The sequence below is a fragment of the Myzus persicae genome, unplaced genomic scaffold, assembly GCF_001856785.1.
Source record: "Myzus persicae strain clone G006 unplaced genomic scaffold, MPER_G0061.0, whole genome shotgun sequence".
In the NCBI taxonomy this organism is placed as follows: Eukaryota; Metazoa; Arthropoda; class Insecta; order Hemiptera; family Aphididae; genus Myzus; species Myzus persicae.
The window spans coordinates 97,484-117,795 of record NW_019102937.1 but is presented as its reverse complement, the minus strand read 5'-3'; the positions used below and the strand labels follow the sequence as shown (position 1 = coordinate 117,795).

At 28.2% G+C, this 20,312-nt stretch overlaps 1 long non-coding RNA gene and 1 other non-coding gene across 2 annotated transcripts in view; both read right to left on the bottom strand.

The window, feature by feature from the left end:
• LOC111033449 overlaps positions 1–15,718 on the bottom strand; it is a 53,620-nt gene extending 37,902 nt beyond the window's left edge. The window contains exons 1-2 of the long non-coding RNA XR_002604420.1: positions 15,253–15,718; positions 10,463–10,614 (exon numbers count right to left, since the gene is read on the bottom strand). This is a non-coding gene — a long non-coding RNA (uncharacterized LOC111033449). The remainder of the gene's footprint in view (positions 1–10,462; positions 10,615–15,252) is intronic.
• Trnat-ugu lies at positions 11,942–12,014 on the bottom strand. Its single transcript has one exon. It is a non-coding gene; the product is annotated as a tRNA-Thr (tRNA).
• Positions 15,719–20,312: the final 4,594 nt, after the last annotated feature.

Sequence of the window (20,312 nt, the reverse complement as noted above, 5' to 3'; positions counted from 1 at the left end):
TTTTACTTATACTTATCAAGCATACTCTGCACATGCCACAGCTAAATAGTTCTTAAAAACAATTTTAATTTATATTTCAATTGTATAAGTATGAGTTTTTCCTTTATGTTTAATATGTTACTAACTTTACCTGTAGGGTGTGGCCACTATTAAAAGTTACATAAGTGCTTACAAACTTTCAAACATACCTGCAGCCCATCCATACAGATTGGAAATTTTATATTTTTACGTATTATAAATTTGATCAATATGTACTATGTAGTAATATACTTTAATGAAGTGAGGAAATTATTTTCTAAATACGTTAAATACCTTTAAAGTTAAAAACATTTTCAATTAATTATTTATTACTATTTATCAAAAATATCGAATTAATCTTGATCAAAATACTTTTTTCAAGATCGTTTATAATATTATGAGAGTTACAATGAATGATTTTAATTTTATACAATGTAATTTTTAGATTCATCTATGAATATGATTATTTGTGATTTTAATTTTAATACAATATTATGACTATTATTGTTATATTATATGACTAATACAGTAATACAGATCATAGACCATAGTCATCAATACTACATTAATTAACATCAGTTCAACTCATTTCTACTTTAAAAACGTTGTAATATTCAGTATAAATTATAATAATAATTATGCTAATTTTCTTATCAATAATTTATTATTGTTATTATATTATATTGATGTATTATTAATATTATCAATTTAAATTTCCTATAATTTTAAATTGTATTAATCGATTAGATAGAACCTTTTTTGCACCAACTGCCTTATTAGAATTTAGTTTCATATCGTATACAGATATTATTTGGAATTTCCAATATTCGATAAAACAGCTAAATACGCAGTAAAATATCCTTAAAAAATGTACGCAAGCATTCATTTTAAACAACATCTTTGTTCTTTACCTTATTTGGAACAAAAATACCTGTTGTTAGTATATTAATAATACGATCGCAGTAATGTATGATATTTCTAACTGATTTCAAATACATTTAATAACATTCATCCAACGTTATAGTATAAGCACTTTTTTTAAATGTATTTTTATTATTTATTCAACTACTAACTTACAACTTGTATGCCAGTCGTAAATTGTTGTTCTTTATATTTAACTAAGTAAAGCTATTGAAATGTTCTTTAAAAATATAAAGGTTGATAATCAAATTTAGTTTTTAATATATAATGTAGGTCATATTAAAATAACATTTAATAATATCATTTAATGTCTTTGAATAACAATCCAGTTTTCAATATGCCGATATTTAAATGCGAGCATTCAACGATTATTTGCCTCGAGATTTCAGAGATGAATTATTATTGTATAGTATGCTCTCCCCCAACAATATTCCCCCATCCAAAAGCTCACACACATGAGGGACAGTGATGTCGGTGTGCAAACGGACACTGAAAACGGAAGTTTAATGGGCCTCGTCGACACAAGAACAAGGCGGATGCAAAGACTTTTTTCTTCTACACGTCCCCAAGACAATTTTTCTAGCTAGGTTTCCCCCCACCACCTCTTTATTTTCCTTTCCCAGCGCTGGTATTCCTTTTTACCGGAGGCCCTGGCGTCGATTTATTTTGATCCCGTTTTGTAACGTGTCCCCAGGGACGGGCTGAAAATCGTTTCTTGGACAAAAACTAAAGGGACTTAAAGCTCGGAGGAATGATTCAACACTGTCGTACGTGCATTATCATTTTCCCTTTTGCCCACCCCAATACTAGCCCAGCACGCACAAAAGCATACCATTCTATTTCACCAGTGTGTCTGACGCTGAACCACGGACGCTATTATATATTGTTTACTCTCTGTCGTCTACTTTACCTTTTTTAGGATACCATATCAACGAGGTTTCGGCTTCCATTTTGTATACAAATATTTTTTTTATATTCACAGCATGATAACATTTCAAAACGATAAAATAATTCGAAAAAAATATAGAAAATATTATTTATTAAAATATTGAAACTAAGTGTCAACCCAAGCAATCCATTGAGTTAAAAACCTATATGCATTTATGGACAATTTCACATTCCACATTAAAACCAATGTAATAATAATTACTATTGACTGGAATTCAAAATACCTACTTAAAAATACAAAACATTCACATACATAATAAAGTCAAATAATAATTCGAATAATATTTAATTCTATGTTAATTTCCTTATAATATATCATAACATATGATTATATTATAAGAAAATACTGAATAAAAAACAGCTATTCACATTTCACTCTCATCATAGGTGAAAATCCATTAAAATGCCAGAGGGGCTAATATTTTTTACACCAATGTGAGTGGGAGGGCTTCGAGGCTCCGTACAACTGAAAACTGGTATATTTTTGGAGAGGTTAATAGGATATTTGGGAGGGGGGCTAAGCCACAAATAAAATATTATCTAATAAATTTAGATCTCTCGAAACGTAATTCATTACAAATTTTAACGATTACATTTTATAACAAACAGGTGCCTACAACCACAAATATACAATTTAAAATAAATACTAAATAGGTTGGAATTGAATATTTCTTTTTTAAATAATACCCAATACATTTTCTAATATAACATAATCTACTTATAGATACACCTAATTTCCTGATTGAAATATGTTTAATGGTACTCTATATACTCACACAATATAATTTACCTACTCAAATTGTAGACTTGTAATAATTTGTCAACTATTCGACTATACCTACGATATATTGTTATTGTTCGTTTCAAATCATATTATTATGGGCAAACTCGTTTGTATCGTTTCATAGCAAACAAAACGAATATACTTACACGGTTTACCCGAGTTGAATGCAAACTCGGCTGTTCAACGTGCTCGGAGATAAATCAACATGATTGATTCGACTTCAGGAGCAAACATTAGCCATATAATATACGCGTGTATGCCGTATACTGTGTGTACAGTGTAGCGGGCAGCGGTCGTAGCGGAGGGGAAAATTTCAATTATCTTTAATAGACGGTAATTCTATACTTCCCCTCCGCCGGTCCCCTCCTCTGTGGTTAGCTCTGCAGGGATGTTATTATATATGGCGCAGAACAACATAATGCTCGAGTGAAACGTTAAACGGCACCCTGAATCCAACAGTAATTGCGTTTATATAAAATGGGCGTTTAGCTGACGGAAATAGTCCAAAAAGATATCGCAGGAGTGGGCACACGGGGAAACTATATAGCACCGCCGTCGGTAGTACTGGCGGACTATTATTTCTGGAATTCGGTTCGTTGAGAAATTAACCGATTTCACCCGATTACCCTCGTCAAATCGGTGGTTGATAAAATGCTACAAGTATAATAATATGGCAAATCGTCTCAGAGTGCCTTCGTTGGACGGCAGTTGTTGGCAAAATTCCTAGTCGAATGTGATTAAAATTACAGCGGGGCTGACAAGGCTGGACGATAAACTAATAAATTATTTCAACTTGGTTGTGGTTTATTCGCTTTACATGATAAATCATTATTGATTAATTGTATGAACTATGAATAATTAATGAATAACTATGATTATTTATCGTAAATAGATAATACGCTAATATATAACAGGTAGTTGCTTTTAGACATAATATGATAATATTATAATAATTCACATTGAATTGTTATAATTTAATCGTAAAATGATACCAAAAATCATACTTATTAACAATTCGCTACCTCTTATCTCGCGTTTTTTAAACTGTCCGGAGTCTGTATAAATGAGATAATTTTAATAAAAATATTCATTGGTCATTAGGTATTATACATTCCTCATTCGTCGTATATTATTTTAAACTATGATAAATAAATTCACTAAAAACGCGATTTCCCTCAAAACGGCCATTCATATAAATATGGATTCTTTGTTACTGGTGAACACAGAGATTAGGGGTAACGCTGGGAAAACGATTTAAACAATTTCTCAGTTCACTGAAGACGTTCGGCGCGGTGAACAGCATTTATAATAATAATAACATGCCCGCGAAAACGTCAGTTGCACATTATTCTAACGCCGCCGCCGCCGCCGCCTTTTCCCCCGTTTGCATCACATGCGCACCGCCGACCATATATATTATATATATACGTACTTACATATTATACATGTATATACAGTTATCCGGACAATATATATATGTATATGTACTTACGAGGTGCGCTTGCGCCTGCCGACAATTATGTTTATTCACGCTCTGTGCGCCCGCTCGCCTGCCCCCCCCCACCCACCACCCACCTTCTTCAACGCCCGTGAACCCCCGCAAAAAAGTCTGCGAGTATATGTATAAGCGCGCGAGCAGGAGTGTGTGCGCGTGTGTGTAAGTGTGTACGCCAAGTCGGTCGTGTCATTCCTTTCTTTTTCCGTCTTTCTCTCTCTCTCTCTCTCTCTCTCGTCCTCCACCCCACGTCTTCTACCCATAACTTTCTTCCTCATCCGTTCGGCCTTTTTTCTTCTCCCACTGGATTCACCCTCTCGGTCTACCCTTCCGCCTCACTCTCCATCACACTCTCTCACACGCACACGCCCTCACTTTCTTTCTCGCTTTCTCTCTCCCTCTCTCTTTATCTCATTCGCCCACCATCTCTGCCTCTATATTCCTCGTATTTTGCTTCTCTTTCTCGTATTCTCTCTCCCCGTTGACAGCCGTCATTCTCCCGGACACCGCGCCGCTATATACACACACAGCAATGGTCCCTCTCGCGATCAATACCCACACACCGCTGCCCGCGCTTCCTACACGTGTATTGTATATAATATAAAGCCACTGTCATTGTTATTCAGTGCGTATAATATATATATTATAAATTATAATATAATATAATGTATTGTGCGCATTTATATGATATAAATATTATACAATCCGCATATTGCAGGGTATGTGTATACTGTATACGCTTGCATAAATCACAGCTCAAACAGCACCAGTCTTATAGGTAACTGTATCCACCCCCGACCCCCTTAAAAGCCCATGCTGAAGACGGAGTGCAAAGTCATCGTATATTGTACGGACAATCACGAGTAATAAATTGCACCAATATAATTTTTAATCGCAACAAACACTCAACCGACCTTAACCCTATACAGTTTAGTTGTCGTGATACAGATATACCTTCACCGGGCGTGTTGGTGCGAACATTTATTTTTATTTTTCAACGAACATTTTAATACAAGGTAGGTACAGGAATTTACTGCGTATTTCAATGTTATTAGAAAACCTATGACTGTGCAGCAGGTCCTGTATACTTATACGAGATTAACCGATTAACTTTAAATGATAATCTTTTGTCTACCTATCGAATATTTTCGATGGAAGAATGTCATATTTTACAGAACTTAGTTGTTATGACATTTTACCATAACATATAACTTATATATCTACTTTATACTATAGATAAACCTTATATTCAACTTTCGTAAATTTATCACCGCATCCATATTCATCGTGATAGAAATACCTCATCACGTATTCCCGTGCAATATAATAAGTAATAACATAATATAATATACTAAAAAATATGTAACTGCATCACAAATATTTTATTGCCTATCCGATCATACTATTCAATTATCTTCAAAGTTATATTTTTATATCTGACAGAATTTCATAAGCAAAATTAATCTCAATATTTGTGGTACGTAAGATGAGCTTGATAACTTTTGAACTTGTAGCTCAAATATCAGTCGGTATATCTTTTTTGAAGACTTATAACTTGAATTTGTCATCAATTGAGACCAATTAAAAAACAGGGAATGTAGGTTTTACCATTATGTTGTACACCATAGGTGTCGGTGTATCTCGTCATTGAGTGAGTCACTGTAAATTTGAATTCGATAATAAATCATTACATACAAAAAATGTATCTGAACTAAGATGGATGCAAGTAGGTATATATTTTCTAATATATTTATAATTTATATTACTATTTAAAGTAATTTATATTACTATTAGTAATAAGGAAGGTTGCCATAATTTTTATCAACAATTTGTTGACAAATTTGTTTCAACAAAAAATGTCACTGTCTGCGTAAAAAATAACAATATGTGTTAAAAGTTTCAAGTTTCTACGGTTAATATTTTTTAATTACAACAAAATAACTTAAATCATTATTCTTCGTTTGGATGTCAAATTTCTAATATTGAAAAAGAGTGCAAATATATTATATTAAATGTATTTTTTTTATGTTTTGATTTTAGTATGAACTATACTTGTGAGGAACCTTCCATTAATTTTTCATGCTTTATATCTGTAAAATTGAATATCTTATCAATTTTGACTACAAAATAATTTGCAAATTTTCGAGATTTTAATGAATTTTTCTAATTTGAATTTGAAATGCTTAAAAAAAATCATGCCTATTTACCTTTAACAATTTTAAATAACTATAATAACAACTTATGCGAAATCTTGTATTACATTTTCAAGCTTCTTGAGCAAGCAACACATTTTTTATCAACATTTATAGAAAAAAAATACAAAAAAAAAATTTTAAATACCAAATATTTAAAATATGATGAAAAAGATTTTGGTCAACGTTTTAAGAATCAACTGTTATTCGTATTTGAAATCAAAAAATCTATGTTGTCAAAAACTAGTTTTGATTAAAAATTCCTGTTTTTCCATATTTTTTTTTTTTTGTTTTTTTGTAATTATTTTTAAAAGTTCTGGGAGCATTTTACTTTTGTCCTCCTTCCACAATCCTAGAGTACCAACTAGATCCAATTTACTACCAGAAACTACCCTCGTAGTTGAAAATACGAGTTAAGATACAGTTTAGATACAAAACAAAAAGAGCACACACATCATTGTACAACCAGCACATTCACTTAATTTAAAAGTGTATAAATTATAAAATCATTTTAATTCTGCTTCTAATTTATTGAGTTAAATATTCATCACAATATTTCCGAAGTCGACTATTACGGTCTTACGGTATTTTAATCCAGTACACCTATAATAGTTATTGTTTTATTACGTCATACATTAATTTTCTATTCAATTATAAGATGTACTGCAGTGTATGCACTGATGGCAAAAACATTTGAATATTGTACTGCATGAATAGTTTAAACTTATTTAAATAAATATGAGGCCTTTTCAAATGTATATCATTATACCATTACAAAATCAATTATTAAATTGCGTCATGAGCTTTAATAAAATAGTTGTTGAAAAAATTAATATCCTATCGGTAATCATATCATTGACATATTGTAAAAACAGATTTCCCTCGGTGGTTTTGTCTTTTCGTCAGGTTAGGTAAAACGAAAATTTTATGGATCGTTTAGTAGATTACGTTGTTGTTTATGTACAAGTTGTATTGTACTCTTTACTGCTTGAGTCAGTGGATTCAATAGGGATTTGTAAAAGTGCTTTACGCCTGTACCTACTATTATTAGTTACATTTACCTAGCAATAACCTATTTTTTTAAGTATATTGAGTGTTTTTAACATTAAATGCCTGTTGAATTCACAACGTAGGTAGTTGTTCTCAGAATTCGTTTAATATTGTTCCGTCTACTTAAACGAACTCGTCCACGACATGAGTTTTACTTGGTATTGGGTGCATGTTTTCATACATATATTTTAATTCCGCAGTCTTTTCTTTTAGAAAAAGATAGCCACATATATGAAGGAAAAATTGAAAGCATATTATATATTTTTCTTTTTCAGTTTTCGAAATTTGAACACCTCTAATATGGTATTATTTTGCTAATTGCAAACAATAATTTATAAGATAATTTTCTTCTATGCTATTATTTTACCTCATTAACGTCAAATATCACGACGATGATCGGATAATTCGTGACAATAATATAATAATATTAAAATACACGATAAGTTAACGAATTACGATTTAAACTAAGTTGAATTAACGTCACAGTGAATTGACCTGACACCAACATTTTGATCGCCTTGCTGATTATATTATTATATATATTATATACATTATAAACATAAGAGTATTATTTTTTATACAGAATCAGTGAATAGCTAGTTTAAAAAACTTCCAGAAAAATAAAGTGTCTAAAGTAAAAATATTTCTTTAATAATTTTAATATACCTGAATAATCAATTAAAATAGTATGATTATAAGACGCAGATAATTGGATGTAATTTGAAAAAATTAAATGCGATTTTCGAATATTGCGTTTGTATAGCTTATTATAATATATACGTGTAGTATTATACTTGAAAACATATATGAAGTGTCTTAATGTATAAGATTGAGATAGTTTTTGAAGTGTGTGAATATATAAAGACAAAATTCAAGCCGAAACAAATCTTTAAAAAAAAAAATGATGGAATAATAGAAGCTTGTAATCGCAGGTCTCTTGGATAACAACCGTTTGAAGACAGATAAAAGTATAAAACCTACACAGCATATACACTCGATAGTGAAAATAAAAAAAAAATAGAAAAGAATACTACAACAGGCAATATACTATATCTCACGGGAAAGACGGAAACCCGAAATTAAATTCTTCTTCGAATTCTTGCTGGTTCCGGGGGTGAACAACACACGAAATCCGCGGCAAATAGGCCAAATTATTCTTCTATATCGGTCGAAGAGAGTTGTATCCATGTGTAATATGTGTGTGGGTTTTGTGTCTTAGAATAACGACTAATTGAATCCCGCTCAACACGTGAAGAGAGCCAGCCCCATATATATATATATTTGTGAACGGCAGGGTAAGACACAATCCGATGGTATACTAAGAGGGGAAATACGCGTGAATCAAAATATAATTAATGGATGACGATGGAAATGTAATCGTAAACGACTGTATAGTTGTGCAGGAAAACGCCACAATATAACAGATGCCCGGAGAAATAATTATTTTCGTTTTGAACATAATACATAAGATATAAAATATTATGTACTATATATATACATAAATTTTATATTCAGTGGCGTTAGCCAGGATTATGTAATGGGGGGAGGGGCTTATTTTAATATAAATTAAACTAAGTTTTTTACAGTTTTCGTATATGTAAATAATATAAATAATACATTTATTAGGGTGGGGAAATGTCCATGGGAAAGGTAGGTTTAAACCCCTCTGGTTATGCCGCTGTATTGTATATTAGTTGTAATTACTATACTATAGACAGGCTAACTATTTACAAACTCTAAATTAAAGCAATTCATGTGTTATTTTCATACAAATAAAAAAATGTATACTTCATTATGAAAATTAGTAAGCCATACAACATTTTAGTACCAGTGCCCAGTGATATTATTACAGAAATACAAAAACCTACAAAAATTAATGTAACTTACACATCTACATTACCAATTACCTCCATGGATTAATTTGGGAGTAAATACTAACCTAACCAACTTCGAATAAAATATTTTGGTTTCATCGTTTCATGAAAATGTACACAATAAATACTCTATTACTATAACATTATTAATAATACTATATAATTTAATTATATTTTTCATTGAATTATTTTCAATAAAGTTTTAAGACGAAGCAGAATCAAGATAATACTGTTAAATCATTGTGTTTCAACATTCAAACTAATTAACTGCATTTAAGTAGAACTAATTAATTAATTAAGAATAGTTAGCCAGACAAACAACAAACCTAATATGCTAAGATTAAATAATGTCCTGCAGACGATAATAGTTAATGGTGAAAAAATAATTTTTTCACTCTGTTCGTGAACGTTTATTTATTTATTTTCCCATTTATGAAAACCATTTATCTTATGGAAAAAAACCACCCCGAGTGTAACAGAAAATCGTTCTCGGATCATACACTCGAAAACTGTGGCTTTTGACAGATTATCAAACACGGAAAAATCGTTGACAATAGTATCCCGGTAAAAGGGGAGGGTTAAACTTGAATGGATAATTTTGCGGAATAATCGAAAGCTAAAGAACTTGTGTGGAGGTGCATAGGAGAAAGCACGGCTTACTTAACCTCTGTGACCGCTATGCACAGCAAGGGAGAAGTTTCTATTGATAAAAAACCAACCCCGACTGGTGGCCGAACGGGAAGGGATCGCCCATTCTAATTCGTATTTTTTTTTTATACATGTATAAAAATAACCGAATAGGGGGCATCATTTTTTCGAGGGGCTGAATCCCGATAACTGCAGAGGGAAACAACTGGAGGGACAAGCCCGTCCCGACAATATATTTTTTATCAGCTATTGTTGTTTTGTTGCCTTAGAGGAGCCATCCAAACCATTAGGCCGAATTGAGAAAATATTTATATATATATATATATATTATATATATATTTATTATACGCTTTTCTACGTTCTTATTTTTTCTTGTTTTTGCCCTCGTTTTTATATCGCTGACCGTATCTACCATGTAATTGAATTATATTCGGCAACTGTAGTGTTGGCCCTTGTCAAAGGGTGGGTTGTTGTCTTTATTTTTCTTTGCTTTTGAAATTCAGTAATATTAAATCAATCATAATATTATTACCGTTTTCTCCTTATCTCGTTCATAAGTGTATTGGACGGCGATCTGTATAGGCAACATGCCCGATATATATATATCATGAAAATATCCGTCCACTGCAATGTGCACTCGTATATATGCTCGTACTTATTACGAAAAACAATTGTATTTGAGACCTGTGAAATAAAAACATAATATAATAATATTGATGTAAAATTCATTGTTGAATTTATAACATAGACAAAAAAAAATAACTACTTTTTACACAATTATTTCTCATATTATATTTATTACGTGTTTTATTGAATAAAAATAATATATAACAATTTTTTTATTTTATTTTAAACGGAAACTATCATCTAATAGAGTATACGAATATATCTTTAATGTATATATATATATGAGTCTCTTAACAACAGTACAAAACCTTAACCTTAACTTAACCTCCATAAAAAATTAAGAAATGACAAACAAAAAACAATCGTTAACCAATAAACTATTGCGACAAGTTATAATTACAATAATAATTATAATAGATGGATATAATCCTCCTCCCACTCGTGACCAAAGTTTATTGAATATTTTTTTTCATTGATTTATTCTAATTCTATGATATCGAATTTGTTGTTCTCCAAAATTGTGAGTCAAGTGTCAACAATCATTTATCCGAATGCGATATAATTAATACGCTGTTTATTTCAGCATTATTTTATATGTTTTTATATTAAACTATTAAAGTGTATTTTATCTCCAGGCATTACTTATACAAAGATGGTTTATTATGTAATAATAGTAGTAGTAAACAATCACTCATTTAAATAACAATAATAATATATTAATATATTTTTAATTATTGTTAAACAGTATATTTTGGAAACTCTTCTAAAACTTTTATGTAACGTTGATAGAAATCATTTTTAGATTTAGATTTAACTTATCTTTAAAGTTTGACCACAAAATAGAAATCAAAATTATTTAATATGTTCGTAAATGTATCAGTTTAGTAAAAAACAAAACATATAATAAATTCTGAAATATTATAAAATGGAATGTTTTGTCAAACGTCTTATACTAAAATAAAACAATAACTTTAAATTGAACTAGTTTTAAAAAAAGTTTGTTTATAGGCAAGACGTTAATGCGTTAATGCCCATTAACGCGTTAAAAAGTTTAAGTTAACTTGATTTCAATTTCAATTATTATAATTTCATATTTTCGTATAAAATATTATAATTTATAAGCACCTATTATAATTGTTACGACTGTAGTATACGTTTGTCGTTTATACAAATAAGGTTACGTCAACAGATATTATTTCAATTTTACATATCTAAAAACGGAAACTCAGTTTATTTGTATTAACTTAAATTGAATTAAAAAGTTAATATTAACGTTTGTTTAACTTAACTAGGTTAAAAATTATAGTATCATAGGGTCCATTTCAAAGTGAAGTTTTCATAAATTTCATAAAAAAAACGGTTCAAAAAAATGCAAAAAATGGCCTGCCTCCAGAGAGAATTGAACTCTCGACCCCTGGTTTACAAGACCAGTGCTCTAACCACTGAGCTATGGAGGCTCATTAACATTCTCGCACAAATAGTTGTATTTAAGGCGTGATGTATTCTTATAAAAAACAATTATTGTACATTATAATATTAAAACTATATTAAAACAACAAAACGACATATGATTTACAATATTAAAAACATCATATTATTTGCTATCCACGCGCAATCCCGAAACACAATTTTTAAATTTCTCAACATAGGTACCTATGTTTAAAACACCTTTTGGTCTTAGGCTTATATAGTTATTTCCCCTGTGTATCCGCCCGCTAGTCTCTACTCTCTAATAAATTTAGTATTTTAGTTACGATTTTCAATATTATGTTATTTATTAATGGTCTGTAGAATATTTTTTTATAGTCTAGCGACTGTACATACTAGTATACTACATAGTTACAATTGGCCGTTGCATTCAGAAGATTTAACAACTCAGCACTTTTAGCATTGGTTGTCTCTTGGTATGTTAGTGCGTAACACATCAAATTTAGATCACGCATGTAGCTTCGTTAATTTAAAAATTAGTGAATCAGTCTATTATGAAACTTGATACTCAGATCATTATCTCTGTTTGAATGAGGGATTTTTAGCAAGCTTCAGGTATACGGTATACCTATATTATAGTGTACCTAGGTAAATTAAAAATGCTCATCACTAACATAAAAAGTGAATTAGGCACCTACCTATCATAAAAAACCCACAGATAATATTCTAACCATCAAGTTTCATAAAAGGTCGTCACTTTAATTTTAAAATTAACAAAGCTAACAGTGATCTGTCAAGAGTATGTTTTCTATGTTTAAGAATATGTTTTCTTGTAAAATGAAGACAATAAATAACAGTTATAACCCTCTTAATATTGTATAACGTTTCTATTCAAAGTAAATGTAAATTAGTAAAGTTTGTAGGTAAGTATTAAAAAATATCAACATTTGAGAATTTAATATAGATTCATTCTAGCCAATATTAAAAACCAAAATATTATTAAGGTTAGGTAGATACCAAATTCTTTTTAATTTTTGTATCATAAAAAATTACCTACATATCTAATTCATTTATTAACTTGTAAATCAAGAATAACAATTATTATTAAATAGGTAAATACCTACATACCAGCCTGTAAATTATGTTATTAAGTATATTCCAATTAAAATGTGTGGTGATGAATAATACAATGTCAGACGAAACTCAATCATATAGATTAACTATGTATTATCTTTCAAGTTTTGGTTCAAGTTTAATACATCAATTCATTCTTTGCTTAAACAATACAATTTTAAAACAATAGTTTCCTACAATTTTTTTTTTTTTTTGTAAACATACAAATTATAATTTAAATAACACTTTGGCACCGACTTAATAAACTAGGTTCGATTTCAAAACATAGTTACCTATAATTATAATACTTTTAAATTAAGAATAATAAATCATTGATCTTAGCTGAAGCTTCACTTTTTTCTATGTCATGAGTTATTTTATCCTGTTATTAGAAAATTAACAATAATTATGATTTACAGTGATTATTAATAATCTGTAAGGAAGTTCTTATGAACTGGTATGTGAGGGATCTAGATATATTCGTATATACACATTACACACCCTTCTGCTACCTAAACTAAATAACACTACTTATAATTTTACAAAACATTTGCTCAAGATTCAGAGTACCTACCACTTGAATAATATTAAAGACATATTTAATATATCATAGGTTTTACATGGACAAGTTATGATATATCTACTTAGTGAACTATTTTATATTTAAATTTTAAATATTATAATTTCTAACTATAAAATGGCTCTACAGCTTATGTAATAATAATCTATATACATAGAAAAATGTTATAATTTAACAATTATATAGTATTATATTAAAAAACTAATTGTTTTAAGCCTATAACCATACCCATGTTAGATACAATATGCAAGAAACTGTATTAGTAATTACTTATTTCACAATATAGATAATATCATCTACACACTACACCGATAGTTATTTAATAAAAATACTAGAACATATTTTTACCAGGCAGTAAGCACTATACCGCCTATCCTTATTTCTTAGTTAACTATTAAATAATTTAGGTATACATTTTCATATTCTCTATCAAATTGCCATGCTTATTATTATATTATAGGTAATTTAAATCTATGTACTTTATAGAAAATACTTTTACTAATAAACATATAACAGTTAGCAAATTAAATTTTAATTTATTATATGATATACATAGCAGGTACTCAATTATAATGAATTACTATACATAAGTCTTAATATTGAAGTTTTTCATTTCTTAAAAATACAATAGGTAGAAATGATAAACAATCAGTAAAAATAAAACATGATTTATACTACATAATATATAAGCTTTACCAACAATACATTTTACTAGACCCTATACAACGATGGTATTTTGGTTAAATGTATGATACCTTCTTCCTACTTTACAATTTAACTCATATACTATAGAAGCCAGTTTTTATCATTTAAACAATCAATTGGCAGACAAATAATAATTATTAGTAGTATACATTTTTCCATAGGTACATCAAACAAATTCACATTGTATTTGACTTTTGGAGTAAACTGAAATCATTACTTTAAATAATTGTATATTAAATTTAAGTGCAAAATACAAAAAAATATTTAAAATTCTAAGATAAAATAAAATAATTTTATTTATTTCAACTAATTATTTTTACTGTAAAATCAGTTTTAAATTAATTTAACTTGTTCATAATATTAAAGCATTATCAGATAAATATTTTTTAAATAAAATTAAAAGAAATTATCATAAAAATAAAAATAGCAATGTTTAAAATGTCTTTAAAATACATGTTTAAAAGTATGATCTTAATAGTGAACTAAATGCAAATAAAAAACTTCAATCATGTTTAGGAGTCTTAATTTATAACTAATAATAACTATTTTTGTAAAATAACAATACATACTACTCTGTAATGTAAATGCTATTATTCACAAATTATTTTATTAAATATTTTGATATCCCTAGTAAGCTTAACTTAAATGTATTCAGTATAAAAATGTAAAATGCCAAAATATTTTAGTTTGATAAAAGGCATAGATATTTTACTTAATATTTTTTTTTTCAAAAAACAATATTAAAAAACTATATTAATAAAAAAAATCTCAATTTGTATTTAAAAAATAAATAGAATATGTAATGATTAACATTTTTAAAATGATATAATAATATATGTAATTTTCCTACTATATACTTTTAAACATACCATTGCAATCCAAGTTCTTTTATACACATTCTAAATAATTAATCCTTTTTGCTGGTTATTTAAGAAAAATAATTGTATGCACTTATAACAAACACTGGAGTGAAATTAAATAAATTGAAACACACGTTTTAAAAAAAAAAAAGAAAATAAACTAAAACCAATACAAGTGCGCTTGTCGAACACACAAACACAACTGTAGCGTTACTATCGGTATTGTACGACAACAGCGGACGGCAGGAACCCTTTGGACTCTTTTGCATGAAGCACTGTGGTTGGCTAAAAAATAAAAGGCTATTTACCCTTTTATTTCTTTACTGCACACTGTAAGTCTCTGCTCCCCAATGATATGCGATTCAGTCTGATGGTGCGCACTCGCTAACATATGCCCTGCCGGCAGATATACCAACACTATGCATAAAAAAAATATAAAAAACTATTTATACTATATGATATAGAGGAAGGGTTAACTAACCCTTTTTTACTGTATAGGAGCCATTTTGATTTTTTCCACCCTTTTTAGTACCTAGTATGGACTAATGCAGCTGGTTAAAAGGGTTGCAACCCCTTTTACTGTGGTCACTGCTTAACCCTATAAGTGTTCCTACAAATAAATACCTATTACAATAAATTATGCTGTTAAAACAAACATTATAATTTTATTGATATTTTTTTTTACTGATTATTGATGAATCTTTACTAACATAAAGGCTCCTATGTATATATAGTTATGCATATTATTTAACCATTGTATTTATTTACATGATCTGAACTTAATTATCTTTATTTTTAAATAGTGTTTTAATAGATATATTTTCAAAAATATTACTAAATTCAGTAAAAATGTATCTAATTATTTTTGTTAGTAGGTAATCAACTAATAATGATGCAATCTTAATAAAATAAAACATCATTTTTAAAAATAATTCCTTCTAAAAAGCCATAACTATTTCTAATAAACAATTAAATAGGTAGGTATCAATTTGTATCAGATAAATCCAAAGACATCATGTGTAACCATTGAAAATGTTTCAGTTAAAAAAAAATATATAAAAATATATTGTATTATTTTTAAAATACAAAATATTATAATTAGGTACCTGCCTGGTACCTACCGTTATTAATGGTTGATAAAATTAAGATAAGAAAACTAGTCAGTAAAATGACAAAATATTAGTTTGTTGTAATAAATAATAAAAACAATATTGAGACTATAAGGTAAGTCTATACATTTTTTTTAAATGGGTGTCCTGATAACCCACTCATCATCAAATTTTTACTTAATTTATGATCACTAAAGAAAAAAGGATGGGCGTCCCTGAGTTAGAACATAAGTGTTACGCCTGTAAAACTTATATCATTTATAGTACTTACCTAAATTAAATTTTGTTATCAAGTAATTACTAATTAGGTAAGGCTTTACTATTTTTCAGTTACATTAAATAATTTGGTTAGTCTTATTAATTTTAAGTACTACAGTAATGACTTATAATTACATTAGATATTTTATGGTGTTGTAATTCACTCATATTTGTTGGTAATTAAAAATCTTATTGAGATCCATTATAAAATTAAATTATCATGTTGTACACACACTGAATAAAACAGTTTTTTTTATAATCATTATTTCTATTATTTAATTCTAAATCTATTATTAGGGATGTGGGTTATATTTGTAATAAGTCATAATACCACTCTCTTTTTAACCTGGTAGAGTTAGGATGGAAAGGTCATTTACCTATAAAGGGAGGTGGGACTATTTTGGAGTCGCTAATGAAAGCATGTATAAAATAGTCGTGCTTCATCATCAATATTTTCCATACTTAAATTTTTTAAGTAGTGTTTGGTTATATGGCCAGACTTTGGAGAGATAACTTAGTTATATGTATAAAACATATTACTTAACTAATTAAAAAGTTCAAAATTAGAACAATTCTAAAGGTATAATAAACTTAAGTTTTCAACAAGCAAAGAATGTATTTCAAATTTTAAATTATTATCATTTCTCATTCACTCTATTTAATTTGTATTTACATTTATATATAGTTATTAATTATGCATTTTATTTATGATTTATTATGTACAATTTTAAGTTTAAATATTTTGTTCTTTTTTTTATTCTTACATGTATAACGTAAAAAGAAATTAATTATTATAAAAATGTAAATGAAATATTGTTGATTGCCAAGTTATCAAATTAATCTCCTATGCTTGAATTGGAAAAATATTAAAAGGAGATTCTTCGAGTGTAAAAAAAATGTGTGTTTAGGATAAGATCAATAAGATAACTACCTGAATATTTAAATATCTTATTGATTAGGATATTATAATTTATAGTTAGATGGATTCCTACACATAAATATTGTTTAAACAGAAGAGGGACTCAGTGATCCAAGTACTATCTGTCTCAGTCTTCAGATAAGAGAAACCCCAGAACCAGGGCTTGGCAGCGACTGATTTTCGCCCGGCTCTTTCAGACCACACTTTTCGATTAATTTGATTTTCATCAACTTTCATCTTGAGTTTTCATTTTGGACAATTTTTGTTATTCAGACCATAATGTTAATAATAAATTATTATTTTTAATTTACTATCAGTGGAGATGGGCAGTTAATAGCATTATTACATTTTTCAATTAGTTAATTATATTATATTGTATATTAAATCACACATTCGCATAAACATGATGATAATATTACACCTACAAGTTTAGACCATAAAAAAATATTTAACTAATAATAACTAAAAAATTAAAATAAAATAAAATAATTAAAATATCTACCCTTCATATAAATTAATATTACAAGTCTTTGTTTGCCTTACAAATTATAAGATAGTTAAATACAGTTCATATTGTAACATACAGCATACCTATCCGGTTGATTATCAACAATTTATTAATCAACACATAATAAAAAAAACTACAAATTCCAATAATTGGATATATGTTACTATTATTATTTCGTGTTCAAACTTTGTAAGTTGATAACTGAAATTCCAAGAAACTATTTACTATCTGAATCTAATTAATTTACATTTACACTATTCAACAATCAATACATTATTATTTATTAGCTACAGACGTAGTCGTCTATATTACATTATGTTGACATAGGTTCATCGTTCGGCGTTCACATTTAGTATACACATTTACAAAGATTTGTATTAAGTTACCTATCCTTATACTTTAGGCTATACGTATTTAACTGCCCGCGACATTCTTGTTATAAAAATGTTAGATGAGAATTTATTGTTTTGAGATAAAAATGTAAATGGAAATAAACTTGTAAGCGATTTTTTTGATCAGCTAATGGACTAGTCAAAACGTCTTCCCCGCCTACCTATTAAAAACTGAAATTACACAACTGAATACGTGATTACCTACATTTATGTAATCTAATAATTATATAAAATATAAGTATAAATTATCAATCGATAATCAATGCACAAAGCAGTAGGTAATAGAAAAAAGAAGACACGGTTGTCGGTGAGACTAAAAGCATTTTACACGACTTTCACCAAAGAAATCTTAGAAAGGTTCTAAGAGAATTTCTTCAACAAAATTTCAACAAATGATATAAATAATGTTGATTCCTCAACGAATATGATATAAATTTAAATAAAACTAAGATGATATTTTTAGAAAAGCAACATGTCAACATATTATCTTGAAAGTTGATATCAATTAAATCTATGTCTATGATTTATATTTAAACATGGTACCTAACATATATTATTACTTAGTTAAATACTTCATTATTTCAAAAGCTATTGACTTTTTTTTAAATAAAAGAGTCAAAGTTTCAGTCACTGAAATTCTGTGTTTTGCATAACTTTGTGAAATACGTCTTAGGTTAATTATACAGCGTATCTGTAAATTTGACCATAATATGTAACATTTTTTTTAGTCATTCACTCCCCCCCTCCGAAACCATCCCTGATAATAGTAACATTAGTAAGTCCCTACCAAACTTGTTAGTTAATATCAAAGCGCATTATCAGAAAACAGTAGTTTGCACTATGGTGACTAGTGACTACAGACTAAGTGAAGAGTGAAGACTGTCTAGGTAAGACGATAAAAAAGATATTGTTTAAGAATTTAAATATGGAACCTCACAGATATGTTTAATAAGACAAACTTTTATATATATGTTATATATACATCTGTGGAACCTATAAATAAAAAACGCATTTTTATGGGTCATGATTTGAATTAATCAGTTTATGACGATACTTTAAGATTGACAATAATTTATTATATACCAAATAATTAAATTTAATGCGCAACACTACAACAGTGTATTAAGTAAATATAAATTACTTTAAAATCAATACAATTTTATTAATTTTATAATCATTATTATAGGTACTTATTTAGTTATTTATTATCAACGTTATCGTTTTATGTCTTAAATCATAATAAAATACTAATAATATATTTGAATATAATTATATTATTATAATTACGGTACATTACGTTATCAAATTTTCAGTGAAAAATAAAAATTATCTTGGTAATTTATTTCAGTCATTAAATATTTAATACTTACTAGAACGTAACTAAGATCAACATTTTTAATAGTCCTAGGCAGTTGTTAGGTATCTGTCAATGCGTCCCCGCTGTCCGCAAGTGGTTTCTCAAAATAAATCAAAATAAAAAAAAAATAATGTCAATTGTTAAAATATTAAATTATGTATAGTTAGTAATTACTAATTAGTAGTAAGTTAAAAATATAACAATCAAATATATTAATTATTATAACAACATACATTTAAAATTGTAAACCCCATTTATTCAATGGAAAATATACTTTGATTTAAATAATAAATTACCTACCTACCATGCCAAACCCATTCATATTTTCATAATATTTATTATTCGTACAAAACTACCTAAAACTTCAGAAATAACTATCATCAGTAGATAATAGATATTATGTCATCGCAGTTGTAGTGGTAATTACCTATTTCATATCTTTCACATAGATAACCTGTTGTATATTAAAATAAAACGTTTTGAAAAATTGTTTAGTTAATCACACAAACGCAATTCGTATTTCGTT